Consider the following 11133-nt stretch of genomic DNA (forward strand, 5'->3'; position numbering starts at 1 on the left):
GTTTCTCTTTATTGATGTTCTTGACCGTTGATTCTTCCTGGAAATTTTCTTCCTGGGTGTCTGGGACTCCAATGATTCTTAAGTTGTTTCTGTTGATCTTATCATAGACTTCTATTTTCATTTGTTCCCATTCTTTGACTAATTTTTCCATTGTCTGCTCATTTGCTTTAAGTTTTTTTCCAATCTCTCCTGCTGTATAGAATTGTTATGTATCTCATCTTCCACAGCACCAAGTCTATTCTCATCTTCTGATACCCTGTCCCAGAGCTTATCCATTTTGTCATTCACTTCGTTTACTGACTTTTTCAGGCCTGTTAGTTGACATGTTATTTCAGTTTGGAGTTTTGTGATTTCTGTCTTCATATTTTCTTGGTTCTTATTAGTGTTCTGTTCAACTCGATCCATGGTTTCTTTGAGTTCTTTGAGCATCTTCCATATTGCTAGTCTAAAGTCCTTATCTGAGAGGTTGATTAGTTGGTTGGTCATTCTCTGGTCATCTGAATTTTCATCTTCATTCTCTATGTCTGATGCTGGCCTGCGTTGTTTCCCCATTGTCACACTTGTATTGTGGGTTTTTCTATGTGTTGTGGTGGTATTCATTGGCTATATGATGCAGGCAGCACACTCCTCTGGCTCCGCCCTTTCTTGATGGGCTGACTTGCCTTTAAGGGAGGGGAGTCCTCCGGGGATGAAGCCTCACACTGGATCAAATCTTAGGCCCGAGCAGGCAACAGAGAAGACAGTCTGGAGAGAAATGCTTGCTTCTGTGATATAACACAGTTCTTAGTGTGATTTTTTCTTCTTGTTGCGATGGTATTCTTTTCTTAGAAAGAGCACATGGCTGCGTAGTGAAGCGAAGTGGCCATGCTCTGCTGGAGCCTCTTTTGCCCCACTCCCAAGAGTTTCACGCAAGAGGACAGTAGACAGACATTTACAGATAGCACTCACAGGTTTTCACAGTTGGGCCCCACTGGGCAGGCGGAGATTCGTGGATTTTCCCCGCCTGATGTCCAAACAGGGTACCCAGCTTCAGCAAAAGCCTGCCTGTTTTTATGTTCTGGAGTCCTGCCCTCAGAAAGAAATAGTTAACATCCTCAAAATAGAGTCTAACAATGCATAAACAAAAACATTTATTTGTATCCACTTTTATCAATGTTTTTTAGTTTTCTGCACATAAATCTGATCTATTTTGTTACATATACCTGCTTTTTAGGTTTTGCCCTATTGTCAATGTTTTTGTATTCTTTAATTTCTAATTTTAACTGTTTATTGCCGATATAAAGTAAAGCAATTATATTCATTATTAGTTATGGGAGGGTTTTCCTCTGTAGATGCTTTGGGACTTTCTACATAGTCATTTCTTCTGTTAAAAAATAAAAACCAATAATGTTTATTAATCCTTTTTTGTTTATATTAAAGTTTTCTGTTATTGAGAATCTTGCATTAGATAGTACATCCATTCTAATATTGAATAGGAATAATGTAGGAATAATAAAAACACAACCTTGTTTCATTTTGAGTCTTAGGAGGAAAACATTCACTCTCTCATCAGTAGGTAGAATGTCAACTTATAGGTTTATTTTTTAATTAAGTTTCTTGATTTTTAGATACCGTGGTTCATACTTGTTCATAATATAGTTATTTCAGGCATTCAACATACCACCATGAATGTAAAAGACCCTCCAACATGATCATCAGTTTCCCAACCTCCCCAAAGCGTGCCTAATGGTAGGTAAGAATAATTTACTTATTATTTTGTATATTACTATTGGGAAATCATAATTAAAATTATAGATTTGCTTATATACCCTTTATCAGACTAAGGAATTTCTCTTCTAATTTTATTACCAAAGTATTTTTTTTGTTTTGCTTTTTGTTTTTTGGCCACACCCAGTGATGCTCAGAGATTACTCCTGTCTATGTGCTCTGAAATCACTCCTGACTTGGGGGACCATATGGAATGCAGAGGGATGGAATGGTGGTCCATCATAGACTAGCACTCACGAGGCAGACACCTTACCACTTGTGCAACCACTCTGGCCCTATTATTACTAAAGTATTTTTATCACATATGAGAACCAAATATTTCAAATTATTTGTATGCATTTATTGATATGGTCACTTTTTTAAACTGAAATGAATTTTAATACATAAAATAAAGACTGCGTTTTGCAAAATTCTCCCTCAAGGGAGCACCTCTATTTGAGGCAATAAGCAAGATACACTCTGAGAGATGAAATGTTACAGCTTTGACACCAAAATGAAAAAAATGAAATGAAATTGCAAAATAAAATGGCTGGGGTCGGAGCAGTGGCACAGCAGTATGGTGTTTGTCTTGCATGAGGCTAACCTAGGACTGACCATTGTTCGATCTACCAGCATCTCATGTGGTCCCCCAGCCAGGAGCGGTTTCTGAGTGCATAGCTAGGAGTAACCCCTGAGCATCACCGTCACCAGGTGTGGCCCAAAATCCAAAGAAAAGAAAGGTTACAAAGGTAATGCATGTCAGGGGATCAAAGGTGAAGGGTCACACATCATTAAAAAGAAATCCAAAGGGGTGCTGCATCCTCATTTCTCATTAGTGTTCCAATGGTGCCTCTCTTTTGGTTACTTGAACATTTCAGCTGACATTAAAGCAACTTTTTGGATAAAAAGATTTGTACATGACTACTATTGCTGTTGATCAACTCCATAATCATGGAGTTGAGAACACAGTAGTTGCTAGTTCCACAGAATACACTTAGGGAAATGCTCTTCCTGCTTGTTTTCAGCAGCCTTTTCCCCTCCTCCCTCCACATGCTCCTGCTCCTTGTGACCAAGACCACTAGCGGTGCCTGATATGGTCACTTTTGAAGGAAATGGGTGGGTCACACTCAGTGGTACTCACAGGCTACTCCCTACCCAGTACTCAATGGCATCTCCTGGTGATGCTTAGGGAATCCTGTGATATTCGGTTTCTTACCCAGATCTCCTTCGTGCCAAGCATGTGCTGCTCTCTTAGCAAATGTCTCACTGGTCCCAATTAACATTCATTTTATTATTCCATATCATAAATTTTTTTTTTACTTTTTGAGCCACACTCAGTGAAGCTCAGGGATTACTCCTGTCTATGAGCTCAGAAATCGCTCCTGGCTTGGGGGACCATATGGGATGCTGGAGATCTAACTGAGGTCTGTTCTGGGTCAGCCGTGTTCAAGGCAAACTCCCTACCATTGTGCCACCACTCTGGCCCCTCTTTAATATATTTTGTTTTGTTTATGAGCCACACCTGATGACACTCAAGGATTATTCCTGGCTATGTGCTGAGAAATCGCTCCTGGCTTGGAGGATCATGGGTCAGCCATGTGCAAGGCAAACACCCTACTGCTGTGCTATCACTCTGGCCCCATATTTTATAAAATATTTTAATTGATTTATAAATGAATTAGCTTTACATTTATAAAGTGGTCCCCAATTAGTAATAATGTATTTTTCTCTTTATATATTGTTGTTTTTCTCTTGCTATTATTTTGTTAAGAGGTTTTTTTAAGGGGCCAGAGAGGTAGCACAGCTGTAGGGTGTTTGCCCTGCATGCGGCCAACTCAGGACAGATAGTGGTTCGATTCCCAGCATCCCTTATGGTCCTCCATGCCTGCCAGGAGTGATTTCTGAGTCGAGACAGGAGTCACCCCTGAGCGATGCCAGGTGTGAGACACACACACACACACACACACACAAAACCCAACACAAAAAGAGGGTTTTTTTTAATACTCATTAAACATATTTGAAATTTCTAGTAAAATATTTTTATGGTGTTAGATGTAAGATGATACTACCTCATTTTTTAGGGGGGGTCACACCCGGCAGCACTCAGGAGTTACTCCTGGTTCTATGCTCAGTAATCGTGCCTGGCAGGCTCAGGGGATCATATGGGATGCCGGGATTCTAACCACCAACCTTCTGCATGCAAGGCAAATGTGTTACTTCCATGCTATCTCTCTAGACCCAACTGCCTCATTTTTAAGTGGAACTATTTCTCTTATATTTTCTAAAAAAGATTGTAGATTAATTTTATTATTTCTATCTTAAATGTTTGATAGAATTTGCCAAGGAAACATTCTCAACCTACTGATTGCTTTCTTTGGAAGATTACAAAATACTAATTACATTTCTTAAATAGACCCCTTCTGATTATTTCAAATTTTTATCTATTATCAAATTTGTAGATGCAAAGTTGGTCCTAGTAATAGATATTTTTCTTTTAATATGTTGAAATAAGTCAAGATGATTACGATCTCTTTTCTGATATTGTTATTTTATACCTTCTCTCCTTTCTTTCTTTTCTTGGTTGTCCTGGATAAAGACAACACTTTTATTGATGTGGTTGATGATGTGAATTTTTTATATTGCTTTTTATTTTAAACTTAATTTACTTATTCATTTTAAATTTTATATGGATGGATGCAATTATTAATTTATTTTCTCCTTTCCTTTCTTATTGCTATTGTTTCTGTTATAACATTATTGTTATAACATTTGGTGTTGGTGCTCATATGATTGTGGTACGATAGGATTGTCGATCATATATCTGGACATGATACTTGCATACACTGACACCAGAGATTCAATAAAATGCAATCTTATTGAATCTCTAGTGACTTGGCAATAGAGCTGTAAGGAACATACTTAACACGTGGGTGAATCCAGGGATCTAAATTGAAGCCTTGCACTTGCAAGGCCTTTAGCTACTAAGCCAGATGTTGCCAGGTCCCCGATGTTTCAACATTTATGATCTATTTTTTTTAGTTTATTTTCTTCGTATTGTCTTAAGTTTATTCTAGTCTTCTTTCTCGAGTTTTCTAAGGTGGAAATTTAAGTTATTTACTTTAGACATTTATTTCCTAGCATATTTATATTTAATTTTCCTCTCTAAATTCCCCTGCAATCCCAATTTAATATACTCTACAATTTTATTAAATTATTTATTTCCATTTTCATGTATTTAAAAATCATTTAAAATATTTCTGGAGTTTTTTCTCTTGCTAATTATGTGGTTATAAGTGTATTGTTTTTTTTTACAATCATTTGGAAATATTCCCACTACCTTTCCAACTAGCATTGATTTCTAGTGCAGTTTGGCTGTGATCTAAGAACATTGCATGATTTATATTTTTGTTTGTTTTCGGGTCACACCTGGCAGCACTCAGGGGTTACTCATAGCTCTACGCTTAGAAATTGCCCCCAGCAGGATCAGGGGATCATATGGGATGCCGGGATTCGAACCAACATCCTTCTGCATGCAAGGCAATGCCTTACCCTTGTGCTATCTCTCCGGCCCTATGATTTATATTTTTAAAATTTGTTACAGGTTAGGGGCCAGAGAGATAGTACAATGGATAGTATTTATTTTGCATGTGGCTAACCAGGTTTGATCCTTGGCACCCTATATGTGTCTCCTGTAGCCTGCCAAGACTGATAATCAAACATAGAGTCAAGCACCTGAGCACTGCTAGATATAGTCAAAAATCATATTTGCCACTTTTCAGTTTTTATTTAGAAATGTTACTGCACATAATAGACTTTTAGACATACAGGTTCAACTCCACATCCACACCAAAGTGTCAGTGTCTTTCCAACAATATCTCAATCTCCCTTCCTCCTCTACAACCATCTCCACCCTCTTGGCAAACTCTGGTATGGCTGATAGGGTATTGCCATCAGTCCTTTCTTATTCCTTTACTATGTTTCTTTTTATTTTTTTCATTACCATTATTTACAGAGTTGTTCATAATAGAATTGTTATGTCATTTAATGTTCCAACAACAATCCCTCAATCAGTGTGACCTTCTCTCCACCATTGTCCTCAGTTTCCCTGCCACCTCTCACCTTTCTTCATTAGCAGGCACAAAATAATATATGTATTTATATCTTTCATATGAAAGATATTTGTTCTCCTCCCTCTGACATGTAACTCAACATTAAAACCTACAGCTCCATATGTGTATATATACCATAACTTATTTAATTTTGTAGGGAAGACATTTTTCAGTGAAGCAAAATGGTTTTTATTGAAAAAAAAGTTAGAGAGATGTGAGGGGAGAAAAAGAGGAATGCAAGTTCAAGGGAGAATATGAACTTCCCTAGAGTGGAAACAGGCAACCAAGCTAGCAAAGATAGACAAAGATATGTGTTCAAGGGAGAACATGGGCTTGAAAGAACAAGCCTTTCATTAAATGTTGTATTTCCATATCATAATTAATATCTTCAGTTTAAAGTTCAGTGAAGTCTAGAGCATGCACACACAATGTAGTGCAACCATCACATATTTAATTTTAAAACTCCCTCACTCCAGAAAAATGTATCAACCAAGTAAAAGCTTCTGATAATTTCAATCCCTATTACTGCTACTACAGATATTTCTGTCTCTATAAATTTGCCTAGTCTGAGTAAATTATATAATAGGATTCATAGAATATGTGACATTTTGTATTTGACTTTTTAATTTTCTATTATTTATCTGTCCTTTATTTATTTTTCCTTTTGACTGTTAAGAATGAAACTTATCAAAATTTATGTAAAAGTTTCAATATCAACATATACCTGTATTTTATTTATTTTAATTCTATTTCTAGGAGAGGTTGGGCATATAATATTTCTATGTTTAACTGGGGAAAATAGTGCTCTCAAGTAATGCTCAGGTGACTGAGACAACATCTGGTTATACTCAGATCTGAAATTCAGTACTCAAACCTGGCCTTGTGTTGCTGCCAGACTTAGTGTGCTGAGAACCACTAGAACCACACCTGGTGGTACTCAAGAGTCAAAAGAGCTATGTCCAGTTGTGTTGGGCAGGTATGCAATTTCAGTCTTTGGCCTATATCCTGAAAGCTATGTGTTAAACATTTTTAAGAACTGCGAAGCATTTTATCAGTGACTACATATATTTCATTCCTACCAGCAATTTATTAAGATTCTTATTTCACTATTGTATCTCTAGCACTTGCTATTTTCTTTAAGATTAAGCTATTCTACTGAGAGTCAAGTGGTACTATTTGTATATGCCTTTTGTTTTGCTTTATATTTTGTTCTTACTGGTGCCACACCAAGTGTTACTTTGGGGTCCAGGGCTGATTCCCCAAGATGATTAAAAATTTAAATATTTTAATTTGTTTAACTATGTCATGTGCAGAAAAAATAAACTTAATTTTACACATGTAACAGTCAAGCACTGCCCAGAGTTACAGAAGTCACCATATATTTCAACCCAGATGGAATTTAATGTCATATATTAATTATTCTGGAATGCAAAGTCACACAGGTAAGGGGCAGGAAACCTAATACTTAACAATTAATAGAAGTCACTACTACCATTAAACTGGATAGAGAGAGGTAGGCACACACGGGATCCCTAATTCTATGCATGTGGTCCTCACAGGCACATGTTGCCCATATCTTTCCTTTTAGGATGTTGACATTCCTCTTCTTCATTTTGTGTTGTGTACTGAGCCTCTCTCCACATTTGGAGAAGCCCACATTCTCTCTTGAGCACACTAATCTCTCCCTTTCTTATCCTCTCCCTCCCCTTCTTCAGTACCTTCTTTTTTTTTTTTTTTTTTTTTTTTTTTTTTGGTTTTTGGGCCACACCCTGTGACGCTCAGGGGTTACTCCTGGCTATGCGCTCAGAAGTTGCTCCTGGCTTCTTGGGGGACCATATGGGACGCCGGGGGATCGAACCGCAGTCCGTCCTAGGCTAGCGCAGGCAAGGCAGGCACCTTACCTCCAGCGCCACCGCCCGGCCCCTCTTCTTCAGTACCTTCTAATAAAACCTGGTTTTATTTTTAGAAAATGAAGGAAAAAGAAATGGTAGTGTGATTGTAGCCTAAGAGTTCTTATCAAGGGGCTGTAGAGATAGTACAGTGGGTAAGGTGTTTCCCTTGCATGTTACTAATTAATGTTCATTCTCTGGCACCCCATATGATCCTCTGAGTATAGCCGTGGATGATCCTTGATGGAAATATCAGGATGCTAAAAATATTAAAAGAAAACATTGTAGTAAATCATATTACAGGGGTATGACAATTTCCCATCTTCTATTTGTTAATATATTAAAAATTTTTAATTGTTAAGCATTTTGGAGAATCATCCCTGGACCCCAGAGATAATTATCTCATATGGCTGCTAATTGGAATTACTGGTCAAAGATCCCCTCGAAAAATGTGCTTCATGTGGTCAGCTCAGTTGCAAGTAGTGACTCTATCTCTCAGAGAAAAAATCTGAAAAGATGCAGGATGAGAATGTCCTGAGGGAAAAAGGAAGATGTTAAAGGGATAGAGAAAGGTTTTGCTTATAAAACGATATATGTACACACATCCACCATAAACAGTTGATTAGTGTTCTCCATAGGTGGTAGATTGTTAAGGGGACTTGGGCTCTCACACAGTGCCTTCTGCAGAAGGGAGTTTAAGCACAGGAGTCTGGGACACTGTTCTGAGTCTTCAGCTCACTCTTCTTCACTATCTGGTGCTATCTCATCTGAGGGGACCTCAGCTGGGCAAGGCAAAAGCTTGAATCAGTGGAACCTGTGTTGATTTGGAGAAAAGTGGTTGCCTTGCACTGGTATTCCCCCTGGCCCAGTTACATTAGAAGCTTCTGCACCTTTCAGTCCTTTTACAATATCAAACTCCACAATCTCCTCAATCTCCAATGCTATGCAAAGTCTTCTTGGGGTTGCTTCTCCTAATACCTGTCTGATAAACAAAGACATCCCACTTAGTGTCATTTACTGTTAATGAATCCATAGCCATTTCGAACATCAAAGTATTTATAGTACCTAAAACTTGGATTGCCAGCACTGGCTTATCCATCTCCACATCACTCATCCTACTAGGCCCTGTAACAACCCTGGAAAAGTCTTTTGAGTGAAAATTCTTTACTCGTGTATCCTGCACACATTTTTTAGATATCACTGATGCAAATTCACTATCACACCGGGACCAGTACCAGTCTTAGTAAAGTCTTTTGAGTAAGAACTTTTCACTATTGTGAAAACACTCTTCCCTTCTTGGGACATGTGCATGGGAGAAATTTTAACAGATATGATACGTTTAGTTCATCTTAAGAAATGTTGAAAAGTACACTAGAGCAGCATGAGGCAACTCAAAGGGAGGTTATGTAAGCTGATACTCCAGTAGAGTGTATAGTACATTCAGTGCAGCAAGAAGCAGGTGACATGGTGATTCCAGTTTCATTATTCAGTACCCCCAAGAAATTTATTACTCAACTCACTGTTCTGAAGTTTTCATGTCCCTGTTCAGGTGCCAAACTGTGGAGGTAATTGTGGAACTTGCTGGTTGGCTGGGTTCCTGGAGATTAACAGCTTCTGCATGCAGCTTATTTTCAGTTTGCCGTATTTACCATGTTCGTGTTCATGCTAACCCTGGAATGGACAGGTAGCAGCTAGGATTTGCGCACAAGAAACCAGACACAGTCAAGGGAATAAATGTATTTTGACTAGGAGTGTTGCGTAGCCTCTTGGATCTTTCTGAGCCAGCCAAGTTTCTAGCTTTCTGTTGCTTTCCCTGTCACTTTTATTAGCCAGAGTTTAACATAAATCACCTGAGGGTTCCGGTTGATCTAATTAAGGGTACTCTTAATAATTAACTCAGAAAAGGTAAATGGAAAAAGTAAAAAGTGATTTTACAGGTGTATGACAACATCAAATCATTATATTATGGAATTGAAAATACTAAACTTTATGAATCAATTTAATAAATTGATCAACAAGCTTGAACAGACATTTTTTCAAATGATACACACATGTTCAATGTGTCAACAAAGAGATACTCAATATTATTTGCCATTACAGCAATTAAACCCACAATGAAATGAATAGAAACATGGTCCAAACTGAAGAATTATATATCTGGTATGCTGAGGCCTTGAGTTCAACTCCTAGCATTACAAATGCTCCTGAATAACTCTAGTTGTAGCCATGGTGGCAGCTGAGCACTACCAAAGTGGCCTGTTGGCACCTACCACTGACAAGATAGAGCACCGTTGCTACAAGCTGAGCATTTCAGGAGTTAACACTGACCCCAGAGAACCAATGGATGTGGACCCAGTTTTAAAAGTGTCATTATAGTCATAAAATGTAAAAACAACTGATGTCAGACTGATTTCAAAGAGTCTCCAGGCCCAGATCTCTGAAGCCTTCTTGTCAGAGTTGGGTCAAGTATCTGCCCTACTGGAAAATCTAGGGCTCTACCCACACTCACCTGCTGATGAATCATCAAATTTCACAAAAATCTCAAAATGTGTGGTCAAATTATGGCTACATAACATAACCAAACTTCATAATAAAGACAGTACTGGAGCAGCCCAGCAAATTAGATTGGAAAGTTTTGAAGAAGCTTACTAAGCACAATGAGCAAAAACAATAACACAGAACACTCAAATGACACCTAATAGCACCTAGTAGTACTTAGACAATGATTTTGGTTTTCTGGTTTTGGTTTTGGGTTTTGTTTAGGGGGAATGCAACTGGCAGTGCTCAGATGTTAGAATAATTCTGACTCTGCACTCAGGAATCACTATTGGCAGGTTCAGGGGATTATATAGGATGCCAGGTATTGAAGCTGGGTCAGCCATATGTAAGGAAAACGCCCTACCTGCTTTATCATTGCTCCAGTCCAACAATGATTTTAGTAACACCATCATGAGATATATAATGTATAAAGTGACAAATTAATTCATTTTGTGCATGCTAAGGTGGTTGTGGTCTTTGGGTAACTCACTGGTGATGGGGTTGGTGTTAAATAATGATACTTGAAACAACTTTATTATGAATAACTGTAAATCAGGTGTTTCAAACCTGATTAAAAATAACTGATGCCAAATAAAATTATAAATATATTGGTATAGAAAAAAATTAATAGAATACCATTACCTCAAGGCAATCATATATATGGTGGACATGGAAAGATAAGTTCTACCTGCAGAAATACATAAGATTACAAACTCACAAAGAAGGACAGGGAATTCAAGAAACACTATATTAGTACTACTGGATTAATGGATAAAAGTAATGATCACCATTAAATGCCAACATTAGGACAGGAGACACTTAAACAATATATGTTACATTCTTCCTAATGG

General features: G+C 37.8%; 1 pseudogene; it reads right to left on the bottom strand.

The window, feature by feature from the left end:
* Nucleotides 1–2568: 2568 nt before the first annotated feature.
* LOC125998707 (calmodulin-binding transcription activator 1-like) lies at nucleotides 2569–2798 on the bottom strand (annotated as a pseudogene).
* Between the last annotated feature and the right edge of the window lie 8335 nt (nucleotides 2799–11133).

This window comes from Suncus etruscus, chromosome X (genome assembly GCF_024139225.1).
Source record: "Suncus etruscus isolate mSunEtr1 chromosome X, mSunEtr1.pri.cur, whole genome shotgun sequence".
Lineage (NCBI taxonomy): Eukaryota > Metazoa > Chordata > Mammalia > Eulipotyphla > Soricidae > Suncus > Suncus etruscus.